The following is a 24,536-nucleotide window of genomic DNA, read 5'->3' on the forward strand; positions in this document are numbered from 1 at the left end:
ATTACAGGGCCCACTGTACAGCACACGCTGCCCCCATCATCTGCCTGTAGGAAGGCAGTATACCAGACATTACAGAGCCCACTGTACAGCACACGCTGCCTCCATCATCTGCCTGTAGGAAGGCAGTATACCAGACATTACAGGGCCCACTGTACAGCACACGCTGCCTCCATCATCTGCCTGTAGGAAGGCAGTATACCAGGCATTACAGGGCCCACTGTACAGCACACGCTGCCCCCATCATCTGCCTGTAGAAAGGCAGTATACCAGGCATTACAGAGCCCACTGTACAGCACACGCTGCCTCCATCATTTGCCTGTAGGAAGGCAGTATACCAGGCATTACAGGGCCCACTGTACAGCACACGCTGCCCCCATCATCTGCCTGTAGGAAGGCAGTATACCAGGCATTACAGGGTCCACTGTACAGCACACGCTGCCCCCATCATCTGCGTGTAGGAAGGCAGTATACCAGGCATTACAGGGCCCACTGTACAGCACACGCTGCCCCCATCATCTGCCTGTAGGAAGGCAGTATACCAGACATTACAGGGTCCACTGTACAGCACACGCTGCCCCCATCATCTGCCTGTAGGAAGGCAGTATACCAGACATTACAGGGCCCACTGTACAGCACACGCTGCCCCCATCATCTGCGTGTAGGAAGGCAGTATACCAGGCATTACAGAGCCCACTGTACAGCACACGCTGCCCCCATCATCTGCCTGTAGGAAGGCAGTATACCAGACATTACAGGGCCCACTGTACAGCACACGCTGCCCCCATCATCTGCCTGTAGGAAGGCAGTATACCAGACATTACAGGGCCCACTGTACAGCACACGCTGCCTCCATCATCTGCCTGTAGGAAGGCAGTATACCAGACATTACAGGGTCCACTGTACAGCACACGCTGCCCCCATCATCTGCCTGTAGGAAGGCAGTATACCAGGCATTACAGAGCCCACTGTACAGCACACGCTGCCTCCATCATCTGCCTGTAGGAAGGCAGTATACCAGGCATTACAGAGCCCACTGTACAGCACACGCTGCCTCCATCATCTGCCTGTAGGAAGGCAGTATACCAGACATTACAGGGCCCACTGTACAGCACACGCTGCCTCCATCATCTGCCTGTAGGAAGGCAGTATACCAGACATTACAGGGTCCACTGTACAGCACACGCTGCCCCCATCATCTGCCTGTAGGAAGGCAGTATACCAGACATTACAGAGCCCACTGTACAGCACACGCTGCCCCCATCATCTGCCTGTAGGAAGGCAGTATACCAGGCATTACAGGGCCCACTGTACAGCACACGCTGCCTCCATCATCTGCCTGTAGGAAGGCAGTATACCAGGCATTACAGAGCCCACTGTACAGCACACGCTGCCTCCATCATCTGCCTGTAGGAAGGCAGTATACCAGACATTACAGGGCCCACTGTACAGCACACGCTGCCTCCATCATCTGCCTGTAGGAAGGCAGTATACCAGACATTACAGGGTCCACTGTACAGCACACGCTGCCTCCATCATCTGCCTGTAGGAAGGCAGTATACCAGACATTACAGGGTCCACTGTACAGCACACGCTGCCTCCATCATCTGCCTGTAGGAAGGCAGTATACCAGACATTACAGGGCCCACTGTACAGCACACGCTGCCCCCATCATCTGCCTGTAGGAAGGCAGTATACCAGACATTACAGGGCCCACTGTACAGCACACGCTGCCCCCATCATCTGCCTGTAGGAAGGCAGTATACCAGACATTACAGGGCCCACTGTACAGCACACGCTGCCCCCATCATCTGCCTGTAGGAAGGCAGTATACCAGACATTACAGGGCCCACTGTACAGCACACGCTGCCCCCATCATCTGCCTGTAGGAAGGCAGTATACCAGACATTACAGAGCCCACTGTACAGCACACGCTGCCCCCATCATCTGCCTGTAGGAAGGCAGTATACCAGACATTACAGGGCCCACTGTACAGCACACGCTGCCTCCATCATCTGCCTGTAGGAAGGCAGTATACCAGACATTACAGAGCCCACTGTACAGCACACGCTGCCTCCATCATCTGCCTGTAGGAAGGCAGTATACCAGGCATTACAGGGTCCACTGTACAGCACACGCTGCCCCCATCATCTGCCTGTAGGAAGGCAGTATACCAGACATTACAGGGCCCACTGTACAGCACACGCTGCCCCCATCATCTGCCTGTAGGAAGGCAGTATACCAGACATTACAGAGCCCACTGTACAGCACACGCTGCCCCCATCATCTGCCTGTAGGAAGGCAGTATACCAGACATTACAGAGCCCACTGTACAGCACACGCTGCCTCCATCATCTGCCTGTAGGAAGGCAGTATACCAGACATTACAGGGCCCACTGTACAGCACACGCTGCCCCCATCATCTGCCTGTAGGAAGGCAGTATACCAGACATTACAGAGCCCACTGTACAGCACACGCTGCCTCCATCATCTGCCTGTAGGAAGTCAGTATACCAGACATTACAGGGCCCACTGTACAGCACACGCTGCCCCCATCATCTGCCTGTAGGAAGGCAGTATACCAGACATTACAGGGTCCACTGTACAGCACACGCTGCCTCCATCATCTGCCTGTAGGAAGGCAGTATACCAGGCATTACAGGGCCCACTGTACAGCACACGCTGCCTCCATCATCTGCCTGTAGGAAGGCAGTATACCAGACATTACAGAGCCCACTGTACAGCACACGCTGCCCCCATCATCTGCGTGTAGGAAGGCAGTATACCAGACATTACAGAGCCCACTGTACAGCACACGCTGCCTCCATCATCTGCCTGTAGGAAGGCAGTATACCAGACATTACAGAGCCCACTGTACAGCACACGCTGCCCCCATCATCTGCCTGTAGGAAGGCAGTATACCAGGCATTACAGAGCCCACTGTACAGCACACGCTGCCCCCATCATCTGCGTGTAGGAAGGCAGTATACCAGGCATTACAGAGCCCACTGTACAGCACACGCTGCCCCCATCATCTGCCTGTAGGAAGGCAGTATACCAGACATTACAGGGCCCACTGTACAGCACACGCTGCCCCCATCATCTGCCTGTAGGAAGGCAGTATATCAGGCATTACAGGGCCCACTGTACAGCACACGCTGCCCCCATCATCTGCCTGTAGGAAGGCAGTATACCAGACATTACAGGGCCCACTGTACAGCACACGCTGCCCCCATCATCTGCCTGTAGGAAGGCAGTATACCAGACATTACAGGGTCCACTGTACAGCACACGCTGCCTCCATCATCTGCCTGTAGGAAGGCAGTATATCAGGCATTACAGGGCCCACTGTACAGCACACGCTGCCTCCATCATCTGCCTGTAGGAAGGCAGTATACCAGACATTACAGGGTCCACTGTACAGCACACGCTGCCTCCATCATCTGCCTGTAGGAAGGCAGTATACCAGACATTACAGGGTCCACTGTACAGCACACGCTGCCTCCATCATCTGCCTGTAGGAAGGCAGTATACCAGACATTACAGGACCCACTGTACAGCACACGCTGCCCCCATCATCTGCCTGTAGGAAGGCAGTATACCAGACATTACAGAGCCCACTGTACAGCACACGCTGCCTCCATCATCTGCCTGTAGGAAGGCAGTATACCAGACATTACAGAGCCCACTGTACAGCACACGCTGCCTCCATCATCTGCCTGTAGGAAGGCAGTATACCAGACATTACAGAGCCCACTGTACAGCACATGCTGCCCCCATCATCTGCCTGTAGGAAGGCAGTATACCAGGCATTACAGAGCCCACTGTACAGCACACGCTGCCTCCATCATCTGCCTGTAGGAAGGCAGTATACCAGACATTACAGAGCCCACTGTACAGCACACGCTGCCCCCATCATCTGCCTGTAGGAAGGCAGTATACCAGACATTACAGAGCCCACTGTACAGCACATGCTGCCCCCATCATCTGCCTGTAGGAAGGCAGTATACCAGGCATTACAGAGCCCACTGTACAGCACACGCTGCCTCCATCATCTGCCTGTAGGAAGGCAGTATACCAGACATTACAGGGCCCACTGTACAGCACACGCTGCCCCCATCATCTGCGTGTAGGAAGGCAGTATACCAGGCATTACAGAGCCCACTGTACAGCACACGCTGCCCCCATCATCTGCCTGTAGGAAGGCAGTATACCAGACATTACAGGGCCCACTGTACAGCACACGCTGCCCCCATCATCTGCCTGTAGGAAGGCAGTATATCAGGCATTACAGGGCCCACTGTACAGCACACGCTGCCTCCATCATCTGCCTGTAGGAAGGCAGTATACCAGACATTACAGGGCCCACTGTACAGCACACGCTGCCCCCATCATCTGCCTGTAGGAAGGCAGTATACCAGACATTACAGGGCCCACTGTACAGCACACGCTGCCCCCATCATCTGCCTGTAGGAAGGCAGTATACCAGACATTACAGGGCCCACTGTACAGCACACGCTGCCTCCATCATCTGCCTGTAGGAAGGCAGTATACCAGACATTACAGGGTCCACTGTACAGCACACGCTGCCTCCATCATCTGCCTGTAGGAAGGCAGTATACCAGACATTACAGGGCCCACTGTACAGCACACGCTGCCCCCATCATCTGCCTGTAGGAAGGCAGTATACCAGACATTACAGAACCCACTGTACAGCACACGCTGCCTCCATCATCTGCCTGTAGGAAGGCAGTATACCAGACATTACAGAGCCCACTGCACAGCACACGCTGCCCCCATCATCTGCCTGTAGGAAGGCAGTATACCAGACATTACAGGGCCCACTGTACAGCACACGCTGCCTCCATCATCTGCCTGTAGGAAGGCAGTATACCAGACATTACAGGGCCCACTGTACAGCACACGCTGCCCCCATCATCTGCCTGTAGGAAGGCAGTATACCAGACATTACAGGGCCCACTGTACAGCACACGCTGCCCCCATCATCTGCCTGTAGGAAGGCAGTATACCAGACATTACAGGGCCCACTGTACAGCACACGCTGCCTCCATCATCTGCCTGTAGGAAGGCAGTATACCAGACATTACAGGGTCCACTGTACAGCACACGCTGCCCCCATCATCTGCCTGTAGGAAGGCAGTATACCAGACATTACAGAGCCCACTGTACAGCACACGCTGCCTCCATCATCTGCCTGTAGGAAGGCAGTATACCAGGCATTACAGGGCCCACTGTACAGCACACGCTGCCTCCATCATCTGCCTGTAGGAAGGCAGTATACCAGACATTACAGGGTCCACTGTACAGCACACGCTGCCCCCATCATCTGCCTGTAGGAAGGCAGTATACCAGACATTACAGAGCCCACTGTACAGCACACGCTGCCTCCATCATCTGCCTGTAGGAAGGCAGTATACCAGGCATTACAGGGCCCACTGTACAGCACACGCTGCCTCCATCATCTGCCTGTAGGAAGGCAGTATACCAGACATTACAGGGCCCACTGTACAGCACACGCTGCCTCCATCATCTGCCTGTAGGAAGGCAGTATACCAGACATTACAGGGCCCACTGTACAGCACACGCTGCCCCCATCATCTGCCTGTAGGAAGGCAGTATACCAGACATTACAGGGTCCACTGTACAGCACACGCTGCCTCCATCATCTGCCTATAGGAAGGCAGTATACCAGGCATTACAGGACCCACTGTACAGCACACGCTGCCCCCATCATCTGCCTGTAGGAAGGCAGTATACCAGTTATTACAGGGCCCACTGTACAGCACACGCTGCCCCCATCATCTGCCTGTAGGAAGGCAGTATACCAGACATTACAGAACCCACTGTACAGCACACGCTGCCTCCATCATCTGCCTGTAGGAAGGCAGTATACCAGACATTACAGGGCCCACTGTACAGCACACGCTGCCTCCATCATCTGCCTGTAGGAAGGCAGTATACCAGACATTACAGGGCCCACTGTACAGCACACGCTGCCTCCATCATCTGCCTGTAGGAAGGCAGTATACCAGACATTACAGGGCCCACTGTACAGCACACGCTGCCCCCATCATCTGCCTGTAGGAAGGCAGTATACCAGACATTACAGGGCCCACTGTACAGCACACACTGCCTCCATCATCTGCCTGTAGGAAGGCAGTATACCAGACATTACAGGACCCACTGTACAGCACACGCTGCCCCCATCATCTGCCTGTAGGAAGGCAGTATACCAGTTATTACAGGGCCCACTGTACAGCACACGCTGCCCCCATCATCTGCCTGTAGGAAGGCAGTATACCAGACATTACAGAACCCACTGTACAGCACACGCTGCCTCCATCATCTGCCTGTAGGAAGGCAGTATACCAGACATTACAGGGCCCACTGTACAGCACACGCTGCCTCCATCATCTGCCTGTAGGAAGGCAGTATACCAGACATTACAGGGTCCACTGTACAGCACACGCTGCCTCCATCATCTGCCTGTAGGAAGGCAGTATACCAGACATTACAGAGCCCACTGTACAGCACACGCTGCCCCCATCATCTGCCTGTAGGAAGGCAGTATACCAGACATTACAGGGTCCACTGTACAGCACACGCTGCCCCCATCATCTGCCTGTAGGAAGGCAGTATACCAGACATTACAGAGCCCACTGTACAGCACACGCTGCCCCCATCATCTGCCTGTAGGAAGGCAGTATACCAGGCATTACAGGGCCCACTGTACAGCACACGCTGCCTCCATCATCTGCCTGTAGGAAGGCAGTATACCAGACATTACAGGACCCACTGTACAGCACACGCTGCCCCCATCATCTGCCTGTAGGAAGGCAGTATACCAGGCATTACAGGGCCCACTGTACAGCACACGCTGCCTCCATCATCTGCCTGTAGGAAGGCAGTATACCAGGCATTACAGGGCCCACTGTACAGCACACGCTGCCTCCATCATCTGCCTGTAGGAAGGCAGTATACCAGGCATTACAGGGCCCACTGTACAGCACACGCTGCCTCCATCATCTGCCTGTAGGAAGGCAGTATACCAGGCATTACAGGGCCCACTGTACAGCACACGCTGCCTCCATCATCTGCCTGTAGGAAGGCAGTATACCAGACATTACAGGGCCCACTGTACAGCACACGCTGCCTCCATCATCTGCCTGTAGGAAGGCAGTATACCAGACATTACAGGGCCCACTGTACAGCACACGCTGCCCCCATCATCTGCCTGTAGGAAGGCAGTATACCAGACATTACAGGGCCCACTGTACAGCACACGCTGCCCCCATCATCTGCCTGTAGGAAGGCAGTATACCAGACATTACAGAGCCCACTGTACAGCACACGCTGCCTCCATCATCTGCCTATAGGAAGGCAGTATACCAGACATTACAGGGCCCACTGTACAGCACACGCTGCCCCCATCATCTGCCTATAGGAAGGCAGTATACCAGGCATTACAGGGCCCACTGTACAGCACACGCTGCCTCCATCATCTGCCTGTAGGAAGGCAGTATACCAGGCATTACAGGGCCCACTGTACAGCACACGCTGCCTCCATCATCTGCCTGTAGGAAGGCAGTATACCAGACATTACAGGGCCCACTGTACAGCACACGCTGCCCCCATCATCTGCCTGTAGGAAGGCAGTATACCAGACATTACAGGGCCCACTGTACAGCACACGCTGCCCCCATCATCTGCCTGTAGGAAGGCAGTATACCAGACATTACAGGGCCCACTGTACAGCACACGCTGCCTCCATCATCTGCCTGTAGGAAGGCAGTATACCAGACATTACAGGGCCCACTGTACAGCACACGCTGCCTCCATCATCTGCCTGTAGGAAGGCAGTATACCAGACATTACAGGGCCCACTGTACAGCACACGCTGCCCCCATCATCTGCCTGTAGGAAGGCAGTATACCAGACATTACAGGGCCCACTGTACAGCACACGCTGCCCCCATCATCTGCCTGTAGGAAGGCAGTATACCAGGCATTACAGGGTCCACTGTACAGCACACGCTGCCCCCATCATCTGCCTGTAGGAAGGCAGTATACCAGGCATTACAGGGCCCACTGTACAGCACACGCTGCCCACATCATCTGCCTGTAGGAAGGCAGTATACCAGGCATTACAGGGCCCACTGTACAGCACACGCTGCCCCCATCATCTGCCTGTAGGAAGGCAGTATACCAGACATTACAGGACCCACTGTACAGCACACGCTGCCCCCATCATCTGCCTGTAGGAAGGCAGTATACCAGACATTACAGGGCCCACTGTACAGCACACGCTGCCTCCATCATCTGCCTGTAGGAAGGCAGTATACCAGGCATTACAGGGCCCACTGTACAGCACACGCTGCCCCCATCATCTGCCTGTAGGAAGGCAGTATACCAGACATTACAGGGCCCACTGTACAGCACACGCTGCCCCCATCATCTGCCTGTAGGAAGGCAGTATACCAGGCATTACAGAGCCCACTGTACAGCACACGCTGCCCCCATCATCTGCCTGTAGGAAGGCAGTATACCAGACATTACAGGGCCCACTGTACAGCACACGCTGCCCCCATCATCTGCCTGTAGGAAGGCAGTATACCAGGCATTACAGGGCCCACTGTACAGCACACGCTGCCCCCATCATCTGCCTGTAGGAAGGCAGTATACCAGACATTACAGGGTCCACTGTACAGCACACGCTGCCTCCATCATCTGCCTGTAGGAAGGCAGTATACCAGGCATTACAGAGCCCACTGTACAGCACACGCTGCCCCCATCATCTGCCTGTAGGAAGGCAGTATACCAGACATTACAGGGCCCACTGTACAGCACACGCTGCCTCCATCATCTGCCTGTAGGAAGGCAGTATACCAGACATTACAGGGTCCACTGTACAGCACACGCTGCCCCCATCATCTGCCTGTAGGAAGGCAGTATACCAGACATTACAGGGCCCACTGTACAGCACACGCTGCCTCCATCATCTGCCTGTAGGAAGGCAGTATACCAGACATTACAGGGTCCACTGTACAGCACACGCTGCCCCCATCATCTGCCTGTAGGAAGGCAGTATACCAGACATTACAGGACCCACTGTACAGCACACGCTGCCTCCATCATCTGCCTGTAGGAAGGCAGTATACCAGACATTACAGAGCCCACTGTACAGCACACGCTGCCTACATCATCTGCCTGTAGGAAGGCAGTATACCAGGCATTACAGGGTCCACTGTACAGCACACGCTGCCTCCATCATCTGCCTGTAGAAAGGCAGTATACCAGACATTACAGAGCCCACTGTACAGCACACGCTGCCTCCATCATCTGCCTGTAGGAAGGCAGTATACCAGACATTACAGGGTCCACTGTACAGCACACGCTGCCCCCATCATCTGCCTGTAGGAAGGCAGTATACCAGGCATTACAGAGCCCACTGTACAGCACACGCTGCCTCCATCATCTGCGTGTAGGAAGGCAGTATACCAGGCATTACAGGGCCCACTGTACAGCACACGCTGCCTCCATCATCTGCCTGTAGGAAGGCAGTATACCAGACATTACAGGGCCCACTGTACAGCACACGCTGCCCCCATCATCTGCCTGTAGGAAGGCAGTATACCAGACATTACAGGGCCCACTGTACAGCACACGCTGCCCCCATCATCTGCCTGTAGGAAGGCAGTATACCAGACATTACAGGGCCCACTGTACAGTACACGCTGCCTCCATCATCTGCCTGTAGGAAGGCAGTATACCAGACATTACAGGGCCCACTGTACAGCACACGCTGCCTCCATCATCTGCCTGTAGGAAGGCAGTATACCAGGCATTACAGGGTCCACTGTACAGCACACGCTGCCTCCATCATCTGCCTGTAGGAAGGCAGTATACCAGGCATTACAGGGCCCACTGTACAGCACACGCTGCCTCCATCATCTGCCTGTAGGAAGGCAGTATACCAGACATTACAGGGCCCACTGTACAGCACACGCTGCCCCCATCATCTGCCTGTAGGAAGGCAGTATACCAGACATTACAGGGCCCACTGTACAGCACACGCTGCCCCCATCATCTGCCTGTAGGAAGGCAGTATACCAGACATTACAGGGCCCACTGTACAGTACACGCTGCCCCCATCATCTGCCTGTAGGAAGGCAGTATACCAGACATTACAGGGCCCACTGTACAGCACACGCTGCCTCCATCATCTGCGTGTAGGAAGGCAGTATACCAGGCATTACAGGACCCACTGTACAGCACACGCTGCCTCCATCATCTGCCTGTAGGAAGGCAGTATACCAGGCATTACAGGACCCACTGTACAGCACACGCTGCCTCCATCATCTGCCTGTAGGAAGGCAGTATACCAGACATTACAGAGCCCACTGTACAGCACACGCTGCCTCCATCATCTGCGTGTAGGAAGGCAGTATACCAGACATTACAGAGCCCACTGTACAGTACACGCTGCCCCCATCATCAGCCTGTAGGAAGGCAGTATACCAGACATTACAGAGCCCACTGTACAGTACACGCTGCCCCCATCATCTGCCTGTAGGAAGGCAGTATACCAGACATTACAGAGCCCACTGTACAGTACACGCTGCCCCCATCATCTGCCTGTAGGAAGGCAGTATACCAGACATTACAGAGCCCACTGTACAGCACACGCTGCCCCCATCATCTGCCTGTAGGAAGGCAGTATACCAGACATTACAGGGCCCACTGTACAGCACACGCTGCCTCCATCATCTGCGTGTAGGAAGGCAGTATACCAGGCATTACAGGACCCACTATACAGCACACGCTGCCTCCATCATCTGCCTGTAGGAAGGCAGTATACCAGACATTACAGAGCCCACTGTACAGCACACGCTGCCTCCATCATCTGCGTGTAGGAAGGCAGTATACCAGACATTACAGAGCCCACTGTACAGCACACGCTGCCTCCATCATCTGCGTGTAGGAAGGCAGTATACCAGACATTACAGAGTCCACTGTACAGCACACGCTGCCCCCATCATCTGCGTGTAGGAAGGCAGTATACCAGACATTACAGAGCCCACTGTACAGCACACGCTGCCTCCATCATCTGCCTGTAGGAAGGCAGTATACCAGACATTACAGGGCCCACTGTACAGCACACGCTGCCTCCATCATCTGCGTGTAGGAAGGCAGTATACCAGGCATTACAGGACCCACTGTACAGCACACGCTGCCCCCATCATCTGCCTGTAGGAAGGCAGTATACCAGGCATTACAGGGCCCACTGTACAGCACACGCTGCCCCCATCATCTGCCTGTAGGAAGGCAGTATACCAGACATTACAGGGCCCACTGTACAGCACACGCTGCCCCCATCATCTGCCTGTAGGAAGGCAGTATACCAGACATTACAGGGCCCACTGTACAGCACACGCTGCCTCCATCATCTGCCTGTAGGAAGGCAGTATACCAGACATTACAGGGCCCACTGTACAGCACACGCTGCCTCCATCATCTGCCTGTAGGAAGGCAGTATACCAGACATTACAGGGCCCACTGTACAGCACACGCTGCCTCCATCATCTGCCTGTAGGAAGGCAGTATACCAGGCATTACAGGGCCCACTGTACAGCACACGCTGCCCCCATCATCTGCCTGTAGGAAGGCAGTATACCAGGCATTACAGGGCCCACTGTACAGCACACGCTGCCCCCATCATCTGCCTGTAGGAAGGCAGTATACCAGACATTACAGGGCCCACTGTACAGCACACGCTGCCCCCATCATCTGCCTGTAGGAAGGCAGTATACCAGACATTACAGGGCCCACTGTACAGCACACGCTGCCCCCATCATCTGCCTGTAGGAAGGCAGTATACCAGGCATTACAGGGCCCACTGTACAGCACACGCTGCCTCCATCATCTGCTTGTAGGAAGGCAGTATACCAGACATTACAGGGCCCACTGTACAGCACACGCTGCCCCCATCATCTGCCTGTAGGAAGGCAGTATACCAGACATTACAGAGCCCACTGTACAGCACACGCTGCCTCCATCATCTGCCTGTAGGAAGGCAGTATACCAGACATTACAGAGCCCACTGTACAGCACACGCTGCCCCCATCATCTGCCTGTAGGAAGGCAGTATACCAGGCATTACAGAGCCCACTGTACAGCACACGCTGCCACCATCATCTGCCTGTAGGAAGGCAGTATACCAGACATTACAGGGTCCACTGTACAGCACACGCTGCCCCCATCATCTGCCTGTAGGAAGGCAGTATACCAGACATTACAGAGCCCACTGTACAGTACACGCTGCCCCCATCATCTGCCTGTAGGAAGGCAGTATACCAGGCATTACAGAGCCCACTGTACAGCACACGCTGCCACCATCATCTGCCTGTAGGAAGGCAGTATACCAGACATTACAGAGCCCACTGTACAGCACACGCTGCCCCCATCATCTGCCTGTAGGATGATATGCCAGGCTTCTGGGTACATACAGAGAGCTCTATGTGCTTCTACATCTTCCTGTCTGGACTATAATGTCAGCAGATGTTTATTTTACTCGTAACATTTTATTTTTTAGTCACTTTTCTTGCTTTATTTAGTGACTTATGGGTTTAGTTGAGCTTCACATTATGTTTCTTGTTTGACTTAAATGCAGAGAACGGACACCTTCTGATGACGTCCTATACTCGTCATGGGGCGTTAAGGGATAAATGCAGAGAACTGACACATTAATCATCAATGTATAAGAGCCAGAGTTTATAGGATGATTACAGAACAGGTTGGGAATTTCTCCAGCTTCTACTTTTTACATAATCCTAGAAGACGTTTGACTCTAATAGGCCCTTGTCTTATTAGTACGACTCAGTTCTTCTGATCCGTTTGACCACGTTCCTGTGTATCTTTTGTGTTTGTGTAGCACCCCGAGGATTCGGCTGCTACAGGGGTATTGCACCTCGAACCAGAGGTGTGGTATTCCACTCCCGGGTAAGGATGGAGTGTGGGACCAAGCTCAGTTAGTTGCATGCACTACACTCATCCCATTTCCGGGGGACAGAACAACGGTACTCCCACCAGATAGATGTGCAGGTACGACAGCGTCTGTCCCTGGCTGGATTGGGGGGGGGGAGGAACATCCCAGTAGTGTAGGAGCAGTCAGGGGAGGGACTCTGGGCATAGGAAGGAGCCCATTGGGTGCATTGTCACCAGGGCTCGGGTGTCAGAGGGAGTATAAGAGGTGGGCACCATCTTTAGACAGGGTCCTGTTCAGAGTAGAGCCTGTGCAGAGAGGAGCTCAGCCAGAGAGGGCTGACAGGGAGCTGTGGCTCCGGCTGGGCCCAGCTCCAGGGCCAGGCCTGAAGCACAGAGAAAGAGGAAGAAGAGGAAAAACCCAGTGAAAGGCCCAGAGACACAAGCAGAGGGAACCCTGAGATCCCACAAGTGAACTAAGACGGGTGAATAGTTGGCAGCAGAGGGTACCGGATCCCAAACTGGTAGAGGCTAAACATCCTTAGCCAGGAACCGGAGGTCGTGGACAAGTTTTGGCGCGACCCCTCACCATATCCACCAGGAAGGCAAACCACGCATAGGGTCAGGGAAGCCGGGAAAGGTTTCGCCACCAAAAGACCCGAGGGAGCCGGACAAAGGGGGGTCCCTGGTGAGGACGGCCCGTAGGAAGGAATAGAGGGGAGCTTGGGACCACGCTCTGGAACTGCCTGGGAGTTGGCCGAGTCCCGCACCTGGTGGACGCAGCACGGCTCGGGTGGTCACTGCTGGCCGAAGTGACCGGAGCAACACCTGTGAGTAAAAGCCTTTAAACTGCACCACACGTCTCTGAGCTTCCTTGCTGCACCATCACTACCACAATCATCCACATCTGCTGCCCTGAGGCCATACCCCTCCCGTTGGGGGTTATACCATCCACGCTGCACATCCGTACCACCGGCCTCAGCGGTCTGCCCTGCAGCGGCGGCTTCATAGCCGCATTCAACGGGTGGCGTAGTCGAACATTCTAACATCTACTGCTAAAGACTGCCGCTCAGTTTGACTCCCTGGGCACGGACCGGGTCACCGCCACGAGACTACTACCCCCCATCTGATCCGGCTCCGGGTAAGCCCCCGTGCGCGCGATGCCGCACGACACAGCAGGCCCAGGGGCGCGTCATTTGCACCATCTGTCCCCAAAATGTTCAGTCCGGTGACATCCCAAGACACATCAGAAGGCTGCATGGATGGCGTCAGGACGGCCTGCAGTCACAAATCTGCATCATAGAACCTGCACGGATTTATTTTTTTTCTGCAGCATCGGAATGGGCTACAAAAAATAATAATAATTTGCATACATTGTGAACTTTTAAGATCCGATCTAAATCTTAAAATACTAAGGGTTGATTTACACTGTTACAAACCCTGTATGAGGCTCTGTGCCCACTATGCGTTTGTTAAGCGTTTCCGCAGCGGCAATTCCGCTGCAGAAATGCTTAAAATATGCTTGGTAGAAGGCCTGCCATGTTCCCCAATGATAATCCCCATTGCTGTGCACATGCTGCGGAAATTTCCGCTGCGGATTATCATTGCGGAAAAAAACGCAGCACTACCAATTATTTTGCGGAAGCGCTGCGTTTTTTGCCGCCATTGACTTGCATTGGAACGCATGAATTACACATCACTGCATCTGTACATGCAGAATCCATGCGTTTCAATGTGCGGATGGTACCCGGGTGTAGAGGACAGGAGACTCTCCTCCGGACCCGGGTACCATAGAACCTGTAAAAAAAGAATAATCCAATAAAAAATATACATTATACTTACCTTACGATGGCCCCTGGTGTCTTTATCCGATGCCTCCTGGCTCGCAGTGGACTCAAGGACCTGCCATGACGTCATTTAGTCATGTGACGGGTCACACGACTGCTAACGTCTGCAGGTCCTTTAGTCCACCTCGAGTTTCCGGCAAGCCAGGACGCATCGGATAAAAACACCGGGGGCCATCGGAAAGTATATATTTATTTTTTTACCATTTTTTACGGTCACACTATATGAATCCATGCTGTTTGCATGGATTTATATACTGTGACCAAATTGTCAAGCACTTTCAAGTGATGCTAAAATTGCTTGGAAAGCGCTTGTCAACCCGCACGCGGAAAAGCATGTGAAGAACGCTTCACATCCGCATGTCCCTGGCAGGAAAACGCATGCACAATCCACATGTACAATCCCCGCATGTACAATCCGCATGTACAATCTGCATGTGTTTTTTCTGCCAGGGAGATGCAGAATCTGCATAGTGGGCACATAGCCTGACAGTGCATAACGACTGTATATAGCGCCATCTATCCTCTGCTGCATTGGCAGACGTGGATAGCAAAATTCTCCCCTACAAGCAATTCTGTGAAGCATTACAGATTACTGTACAACTAACCCAAAGAAGAGGAAGCGAGCGGGATTGAGTGACATAGGAAGAAAACCTAGCCCACCATAAACCTAGCCCACCATAAACCTAGCCCACCGTAAACCTAGCCCACCGTAAACCTAGCCCACCGTAAACCTAGCCCACCGTTCCAGAACAAGAAGATCACAACTAAGCAAAGTTTTAATTTGAACAAAAATGTATTGGCAGAGAAGAATAAAAATGCGTTGTCTGAATCTGGTAGTATTCAGAATGCAGCTTTATTTGAACAGAGCGCTGCAAGTGAACAGAGTGCGGTTACTTATCATTATGGGCAGAATTAAAGTGTGAAATTGTGTTTAAAAAAAAAAGAGCCGAGCTGTAGATGACACTGGAGCCTGCAGCGGCCGGACATACTTCATTACCACCTACTAAACAAAGAAAGCTGCAATGTGCTGCAGAGAATTCTGCATCACACGACAAGTGATTAGGTTTCCAGCCTTGATACAAGAATGGACGGAAGGACTTAGTGTGACAGGAAAGGTTCTGTCATACAATAGGTTAATATTTATTACTGAAATCAAGCCAGAAATATCAGCTAGTAAATTCACCTCATTACTGGGAGGGACAAGCCCCTAAATCTGTCTGTGCACCTGGCGTCTCCCAGGCAAACTCCAGCACAAGGTCAGCGAGCAGGGAATGAGCGCTCCGCTCCCAAACCGCTGCCATGTCCCTGCGCTGGGCACAGCTCTGATCTCTTGGTGCCCCCCACTCATCGCTCGCTCCACAATTATTCTTATTTCATGCTCTGTGTTGGATTTTTCCCCCCACTAGTTGGGGACACTTAATGCTGCAGTTTTACTGCTATGATTGCACCTTGACTTTGCTGGAAACATGCACCAAATGTTGGCGCAAATAGTCACATCTATTCCTAGTCATATTATTCTGCGTTTAGAGCAGTGTTTGTGCCGTACTCGAAAAGCGAGATTGGATTCACCAGAAAATATCATGACCAGAAACAGGTTGTAGCTTAAACTATGACAACGTACATGAAATATTAGGTGTTAAAAAGTCCAAAAGTCACCCAAGAGACAAGTAACTAAAGCTGTACCAAACAGATCATCCAGCATAGACTATAGTCAGTAAGTAATGCAGCCTAACGATACATGGGACAGGATAACCTGGAGAAGACGAGGCAGAGGTTCATTATTCCTGATGAGAAGACGTGGGGAAGAATCTCCCATAATCAGCTCCCTGTCTGCATCCCTTTTCGGACCCTCTTGAGGCACCTGGGACAATGCGTCTGCATGCGTGTTCTCAGACTTTGACCGATAAGAGATCTTGTACCGGTACTTGGACATTCTTCCAACCCACCTTTGATCCAGTGCGCCTAACTTTGCATTCTCCAGTTGGAATGGGGATGGTTATCAGTTTGTACATGTACTGCCGATGCAGACAGGTACTTCGAAAAATTTTGAGTTATGGCCCACACCAGCTCCAGCAATTCCAACTTAAATAGCAGGGTTCTTCTCTGAGTCCTTCAGCGACCGACTGACCTAGGTGATCACCCTTTTGCTCCCTTCTTGCACCTTAACCAACACTGCCCTTAACCCCTACAGGATTTCATCGCTGTACAGTACAAAGGGCTGGGAGAAATCAGCGTATGCCAAGATGAGACATTGATTAGGGCCAGCTTCAGTGCCCTGAAAGCCTCCTCTTGCCTGGGGCCCCACCAGATCGGCTGTTGCTCTTAACAACTCATGTAACGGTGCCACAGCTTTGGCGAAGTTCTTGATGAACTTCTGGTAGTACCCGACCAATCCCAGGAATGCTCTCAGCTCCCTTAGTTTTGTAGGCGTAGGCAATTTTTGTACAGCAGCTACTTTCTGCATGGTGGAATAGACCCCTGAGCTGGAGACTGAGTCCCAGATACTCGATCTCCTTCTGAAACAAGTGTTACTTCCAAGGTTTGATCTTCAGCCCATGCCTCTGGAGCCGTTCCAACATCTGTTCCAACCTGATGAGATGTTCTTCCATGGTGGCAGAGTAAATGATGATGTCATTAAGATATTACTTCAAAGTTCAGGTCTCCGGGGCACCTATCCATCAGGCGTTGAAATGTTCCTGGCAGGTTAGTTAACCTGAACGGCATCCGGTTGAATTCGAATAGGAGTGGATGAAGGCAGTCTTCGGTCGATCATTCGCAGCTACGGGGACCTGCCAATAGCCACTGGCCATATCAGTGGATGAGAAGTACTTGGCCTTGCCAAAAGCGGTCAGGGATTCTTCTATCCTTGGCAGTGGGTAAGAGTCTTGCATGGTGCAGGCATTCAGTATTTGGTAGTCCACGCAGAATCTCAATGTCCCATCTTTCTTCCGAACCAGTACAATGGGTGCAGCCCGAGGTTTTGACTCTCCCATATCACTCCATTTTGCAGAACATGTGACAGCAAATCCTTCACTTCCAATTACATTTGAGGTGAGATCTTCCGGTACCTTTCTCGGATTGGGGTTGTAGTCCCCATAGGGATCTTGTGTTGAATGGCTTTAGTGCACCCGAAGTAATCGTGTTGAGAGAACACTCCTTGGTACCGCCGTAGTAGGTCTTCTACCTGCCTCACTTGTCCAGGGGTGACCTTTGTCAGATTCGCTTCCATCTGCTGCAAGAAATTGTGGCCGGTTCGAACTTCAACCTTACCCCCCCTTGGTGTTGAGAGATACCGACAGAGTCCATGGGTGCCATTTCACAGGAGTCAGTTCTATGGCATCAGACCTTGTGAGATCTTTTGGGATTACAAACACTCAAGACACTTCCTTCTGGGGACTTAACTGTAATCTTGTTCCACTTAGTTTGATACAGCGCACAGGTATGCGCCCTTGACGCACGGGGCTAGGGTGCGGGCAACCAGCATTCCCGGAGTCGCTTCTCCCCTCTGTGGGTTCAATTTGTACTTCTACTCCTTCCAATGACACATGGGCCCATACTGGCATGGTGAGTACAGTCTGCCCCGCTGGTAAGATCACAGTAGCTTCCCGGGATACCACCACTTTTCCGACGCGCTGGGAGGCAGCTGGTAACCTCTGAATCTAGCTGACCCGTACAAGCTGCTGGAACACTCTCTTGCTTGCATGGTGTCAGGTTACATTGGCCCAGCTTTTTCTTCGTCGTTTGTCAGCCAGGAATTGCCCCACTTCTTTCAAGACATTCATTCTCGGGGTGACAATGGATCCCCCCCTCCTCTGGGGCCTTTCACAAATACGATCCAATTCTTGCCCAGATCTTTCTCACACACTCGTATGGACATTAACATTACTCCAGCCATAGGAATGGGCAGCTGGTTGGCAGCCACCAATCAGATGGTAAAGTTCCTTTCTGGAGTGGGTGACATCTGGGAAGTGGCCCCAAAAGTATTCTTCCGGTATGGTGGTCACCTGGGACCCGGTGTCCCATCAAACAGTGGATGCGTTGCCCATTGAACTCGGCCCAGGTAGTAGTTCTTTCAGAAACTATGTTCAGAGTCTTCATTCCCTCTTTCAGGGGTGCGGAGCCCCACGGTGTACTCCTCAACCGTAGGGCGCGTTAGTTTAACAGACGCCCCCTCCGCCTTCCTTCCCGAGTTGGACAGTTCCGGGAGATGTGTCCCCTTCTGACACAAGCCCAGCATTCCACCCCACGTTCTTCTGATGGACTGTGTCCAGGGCTGTTGACCACGGTGAGGAAATTATTCCAGCTGACTTCCCTACATACCGGGCGACAGGACCAGGCGTCGTGATGTTAGCAGGGGTTCCCCTAACACTGTAATTCCCCTCTGATGTCCCGGATCTCCTATCAAAGTTCTCGTGCCCAGTCCGGTTCCACATTGGATGATACAGAGATGGCCACTTCATGGCTCCGCACCATGCACGTCAGAACAGGGGCCTCTCATTCTCGCATCCTTGCCTCCAACTTCCAGAAAGCTCATATTTGGTGTTGGAGCATAGGCGTTTCTTCAGGGCCTGTATGAAGTAGGGGTCTCTCATGCTTGCCACAAGCTGATGCCTCAGCGCCTCGTCTAGTGGTCCCACTTATTGGCGCCAAACTGACTCCCACCTTGTCGCTCCGGTCTTTTATATTGGAGAGCTGGGTCACAGATGTAATCTGACCTGGTGCTCCCTTTGGACCTGTCTTTCCTGCAACACTTCCTCTTTCTACTGGTTCCGCAGGGTTCTGTTTCAGCAGTAGGTGGCAGTCTCTGTTCACAAATGGTGCACACCGCTGGAGAATTTCATCTTCCATTGTACACTTTTTTTTTTTTTACATATTGTCAGCAAGGAAAGTCAACTTTGGATAGATAGGATGTATGTGATCTGTGTACTTGGTGCAGATCTTCAGCTTGGGCTATACTTCAGAATTGTCTGGCGTGTTTCCAGGATGTGCAGCACATGTTTTCAGCTGAGGTTTAGCGGCTGTATACACTTGGACGCCATCATCGTGGACATCTGTTTTCACTGTCTGTTATTGTACAGTCAGATCCATTTTTGTAGCGTGGCGACCATTGGTCTATTCTATGCGGTCTTATCTATACTGTGAATCCTCTCACTTCACTCTCCATCCTCCGTAAACCACCTAATAACATGGCTATTAAGAGGCAACAACCCAGGTGCAATGTAAAACAGCAGGACTACAAACCCAATCATTGTTTATTTTTTTTGCTTGTCTGACTTTTGCTGGCCACAGGTATGTCCACATGAAAATTGCAGACACTCAGTAGTTTTCTTCTTGGCATATTACTCCTATTAGTTTTGCTTCTGTGCTTTTTGGGGGATTTGATGCAACTTCTCTCCGGGTCCTGGCTTAGTGGATGAGCTCTGTCCAATGTGACTCAGCCATCAGCTGCTCGGTTCCTGACCCCAAAGCATGGCCAAACCGTTTCCATCTGACTCTCCTTTCTTGGCTTGTGAGCGACGTTCTGTTCTCACGCTTCACACAGGCTTTGGAAAACTTTTGTGAGAAAAGCACTTAAAAGTTTACGGCATCGTAAACACCAAAGCCATTGGCACTCACCATTTCATGCTCATTTTTTCCTGCTTATGCAATGTTTTCCTGTATCCTGATTGCATTTGGCTTCTTACCCCTGAGGACACTTGGATTCTGGGTTATGCTAAAATATTATTCATAGAGAGGCAGGCCATATGTGTATGGAGCCGGACAAAAGTTTCTGTAATCAAGGTCTTATTTATACGTGGGGAGAATATATAACTCCTCTCCGTATTGTGATCATTTCACCGATAAGGCGGAGATCAGTATTGTGGCTGTTTTCCAGGTTCTTTTTTCTGACCTTTCTATCAATCTGTTACTTGTTGACCTCAGTTAAGTAGAAAACCAAGAACCTGCAACAAACTATCCCAAAAGTGATGTGAGAATATCAAACTGGTTATCCTTGAATAGAATATTTTCTGCTTATCCATTTTTTTTATTGATCTGAATAATAATGAATTAATTTGCTGCGGATAATGTTTTAGCAACTTTTCAGAATATTACTGTAAAACGTTTCATCAGAGCCCTGTTTCAGGTGCCACAGGGACACACGATCACTTTCTGCCATGTGCACCCGTGTCATCTGGTTGATCTCTTGTTATAAATCGTATGTATGTCTCTTTAAGTGTAATAAGGCTGTCTGAACCTGTCTTTTTGCGCTCAGAAGACAATTGTGTTTGAGGCAAAGAACGAAGCCAAATGTTTCTATTCCCATAGATCCAGTCCAGGTGCCACAGCTCGGCCCAGTACCCGCTCCCATTGACTTCAGCAGCTTTTTCCTGATCACGGCCACATCTTGGGCCGCCCTTTATTATCATGAGTTGACTGAGACATGCCGGTTACTTGTGCCCGGTGTCCTTTTTTTACTTTTTTTTTTCTTATTATTGCTTTTGCCTCGCGTTGAATAATGTATATTCCAGAAACACACTGTTGGCAATCTAGAATTGCAGACGCACCGCAAAGTCCAAAACGTCGACCAAGAAAGTCTAAACTGGAACCCACACGAGAAGCCGGAGCTACTGGTGCTCCTTCCCAGACCGCAAGAAAAGAGCTGGAAAGATTTCCTCTATACCAGAGAAACACCTGTATCACTTCTCGGGGGGATTTATAAATATGTATCAGGACCAAGTCATAAATTACTTGGTGGAGTGTTACATTTGGTGCACAAGTGCCAAATCGCTCAAACCTCAATCTATAACGGAATGGAAAGCGGCACAGAGCGGCTCTCTGGTAACGGCGCGTTCCTGAGCCCAGACACTCAGCCACATGTTCTCTTTATCAGCTGGGATTTAGACTTTTCTGCAGAATTTTTTTTTTCCTCTTTTGCACACACATTCAGCACTAATGCAAAGCAGACGGATCTGCCCAAGGGGAGCTCTTGTACAGCTGGCAGGTTCACTATGGTTTAGTCATTCCCTGGAGACACTCTGGATCTTACCCATTAATGAATGCCAAGAGATTACTCCAGAACACCAAAAGAAATAAAGTAACTACGCCTTGCATCTCCACCCATTGCAACAAGTTATGTACATATTTTATTTTCCCTTATTCAGCAAATACGCTGTAAAAATAAACCACAAGAGAAAAGTTGCAATCTCAGACTGCGGAATGGCAAGCCTCTAGTCCTGGCATGGTAAAACATATGCTCTTTTCACCTTTGAGCTGCCAGATTTCTGAAGAAAATGAAACAATGGCTGTCTTCTCCTCTACTACTAGGTGTGCTGAACGGCTCTGCACAATCACCCAGCCTCCCACGCGTGGCAGCACAGCATGGCGTGGAGACCTATGACGTTGGCATGGCGTACGCCAGATCATCCTGAGTATTAATCCGCCTCCTGCTTGGCGTCTCGCTGAACCCCGTGTGCATGATCTTCTCTTGAATGAGTCGTGTACTTGCCAATGAGAGGCAGCAGTCACATAAAGCCTCTCTAGCAAACCACCTACTATCAGCTGTGTTATGGGACACCCGGAGCCGGCGCTAGGAGCTGGCCAGCACCATGGAAACGTCATCGTGAATCTCACAGCGTACATCGGAATCTGCAGCTAGAAATGGATCTGATGACGTTGTCATCCTGCCCATTATTAACTACGAATACGAGAACATTCCTACTCAGATGGGCAATGAAGGACATAAAGGTGCCCAGCGGTGCCAGGCTGCTCTATATGAGGTTGCATACTATTAGATTTCGTTTCTGCATTATGGCCTTTTCAGGAGAACACTTGGTTCTACCTGAACTTTGTATTCTTGTGGTTGCCATTTACTTATTTTTACGAGTAGAATTTCCATAGAAGAAAACCCCAAAAAAATGAACCACCAGCAGCAAATTTCTGGAGGAATCCACTGATTAAATTGTTCATTCCTGCATTGAAGACCTTGGGTTTCCAGAGCGGTTTTGTAAAACTGCCCAGGCAATAAAGTCCTTCAACAGCTGCAGTGTTTTCAGTCATGATTGATCAGATGGGTGCACCAGCAGAGGGCAGTATTGAGGTATGATGCCCCGCAGCCAGCTACAGGTGCCACAACATAGGGATCGAGTATAACAACACAGCTTCACCCTGCAGAACTCTTCTCAGTACAGATGTGCACACTAACCCCAGCGCGGATGCCCCCACTAACCCCAGCGCGGATGCCCCCACTAACCAGAGGACATGACAGCAGAAGCCATGGCACCAGCTGCTCATTGTGTGCATTTCCCAAGCAGTGACACCATGAATACTCTGCAGCTTATTGTCTCTGATTGTGTGGTGGGAACCCAAGGACCTGCGTGAGGCTGCTCCAGGCATTTCTGGGGTCCTGGATTGTAATAGCCCCTCTGCCCTCCAGCACGCTGCCCATTGCCCTCCTCCTGCTGCCCATTGCCCTCCTGCACACTGCCCTCCTTCTGCTGCACGCTTCCCAGAGCCCTCCTGCATGCTGCACATTTCCCTCCTGCATTCTGCCCTCCTGCTGCCCATTGCCCTCCTTGTGCTGCACGCTGCCCATTGCCCTCCTGCTTCAGTGCAGGCTGCCCATTGCCCTCCTGCTTCAGTGCAGGCTGCCCATTGCCCTCCTGCTTCAGTGCAGGCTGCCCATTGCCCTCCTGCTTCAGTGCGCGCTGCCCATTGCCCTCCTGCTTCAGTGCGCGCTGCCCATTGCCCTCCTGCTTCAGTGCGCGCTGCCCATTGCCCTCCTGCTTCAGTGCGCGCTGCCCATTGCCCTCCTGCTTCAGTGCGCGCTGCCCATTGCCCTCCTGCTTCAGTGCGCGCTGCCCATTGCCCTCCTGCTTCAGTGCGCGCTGCCCATTGCCCTCCTGCTTCAGTGCAGGCTGCCCATTGCCCTCCTGCTTCAGTGCAGGCTGCCCATTGCCCTCCTGCTTCAGTGCAGGCTGCCCATTGCCCTCCTGCTTCAGTGCAGGCTGCCCATTGCCCTCCTGCTTCAGTGCAGGCTGCCCATTGCCCTCCTGCTTCAGTGCAGGCTGCCCATTGCCCTCCTGCTTCAGTGCAGGCTGCCCATTGCCCTCCTGCTTCAGTGCAGGCTGCCCATTGCCCTCCTGCTTCAGTGCAGGCTGCCCATTGCCCTCCTGCTTCAGTGCACGCTGCCCATTGCCCTCCTGCTTCAGTGCACGCTGCCCATTGCCCTCCTGCTTCAGTGCACGCTGCCCATTGCCCTCCTGCTTCAGTGCACGCTGCCCATTGCCCTCCTGCTTCAGTGCACGCTGCCCATTGCCCTCCTGCTTCAGTGCACGCTGCCCATTGCCCTCCTGCTTCAGTGCACGCTGCCCATTGCCCTCCTGCTTCAGTGCACGCTGCCCATTGCCCTCCTGCTTCAGTGCACGCTGCCCATTGCCCTCCTGCTTCAGTACAGGCTGCCCATTGCCCTCCTGCTTCAGTACAGGCTGCCCATTGCCCTCCTGCTTCAGTGCAGGCTACCCATTGCCCTCCTGCTTCAGTGCAGGCTACCCATTGCCCTCCTGCTTCAGTGCAGGCTACCCATTGCCCTCCTGCTTCAGTGCGCGCTGCCCATTGCCCTCCTGCTTCAGTGCACGCTGCCCATTGCCCTCCTGCTTCAGTGCAGGCTGCCCATTGCCCTCCTGCTTCAGTGCAGGCTGCCCATTGCCCTCCT

The 24,536-nt window shown here is 52.2% G+C and overlaps 1 protein-coding gene across 1 annotated transcript in view; it reads right to left on the reverse strand.

Moving 5' to 3' along the window:
* The window catches only part of DIO2 (iodothyronine deiodinase 2), a 106,255-nt gene that overhangs the window by 80,151 nt on the left and 1,568 nt on the right, over positions 1–24,536 (reverse strand). The window lies entirely within an intron of this gene.

The sequence above is a fragment of the Phyllobates terribilis genome, unplaced genomic scaffold, assembly GCF_046119375.1.
Source record: "Phyllobates terribilis strain yellow unplaced genomic scaffold, ASM4611937v1 Scaffold_7__3_contigs__length_470593459, whole genome shotgun sequence".
Lineage (NCBI taxonomy): Eukaryota > Metazoa > Chordata > Amphibia > Anura > Dendrobatidae > Phyllobates > Phyllobates terribilis.